This window comes from Sinocyclocheilus rhinocerous, unplaced genomic scaffold, assembly GCF_001515625.1.
Source record: "Sinocyclocheilus rhinocerous isolate Xijiao unplaced genomic scaffold, SAMN03320098_v1.1 scaffold1214, whole genome shotgun sequence".
Taxonomy (NCBI): Eukaryota; Metazoa; Chordata; class Actinopteri; order Cypriniformes; family Cyprinidae; genus Sinocyclocheilus; species Sinocyclocheilus rhinocerous.
Window position 1 is genome coordinate 1,055,859 of NW_015627891.1, and position 785 is coordinate 1,056,643.

General features: G+C 37.6%; 1 protein-coding gene across 5 annotated transcripts in view; it reads left to right on the plus strand.

Moving 5' to 3' along the window:
* The window catches only part of LOC107736840 (adhesion G protein-coupled receptor B3-like), a 195,634-nt gene that overhangs the window by 83,981 nt on the left and 110,868 nt on the right, over positions 1 to 785 (plus strand). The window lies entirely within an intron of this gene.

Here is a 785-nt window from a genome sequence, read left to right on the forward strand (position 1 = left end):
CCCGTGAGAGAAAAAAGTTTGGCCCACGCTAATTTCAAATAATGTGGCATGAAAATCAGTGATGCTGCCATTCGCATTATAATCAGTGATGCTGTCTTGGATGCGGCACGACACGACAAATCCCCGACAGTAAACTGCTGACTCGTTCTATTTATAACGTACTGACACAACGTTCAAATGATTTGCAATGCTTTGTCGCGTCCAGTGTAGATACGATGTGACAGCAAAAACATGGCCAGTGTGTAGAAAAGAAAAGTGGACAAGGAAAAAAACGTTCAAATGATTTGCAATGCTTTGTCGCGTCCAGTGTAGATACGATGTGACAGCAAAAACATGGCCAGTGTGTAGAAAAGAAAAGTGGACACGGAAAAAATAGATGATTCAAATGTGAATGGACTGAACAGTTTTGAGTGAGTGAGTGAATGAGTGACTGATATCTTTGTTATGGAATAAACATGTTGGTTCGCAGTGAGTTCACTGTTTTAACGTACAAGCTTGCTTTAATTTATTTTCAAGATCTGAGGTAAAATATCTATTGTTGCTTTCACTATGGCTATAAAGATAACGCAAAATAATATTCAAACTCACATTAGACACTTTTAACATGGAATAAAGCACATAATCATTACCTGAGATTATCACTGTCATATTTTGTATGTTGTTCCTGCCGCGACGTTGCAGAAAATAAAAACAATTTCTAAAATAGAATCCGATGTTGTTTATTGTCACGTGTCGCTGTCACGGGTGGTTAGGACAAAAACTACATGGAAAAGATACATTTTATC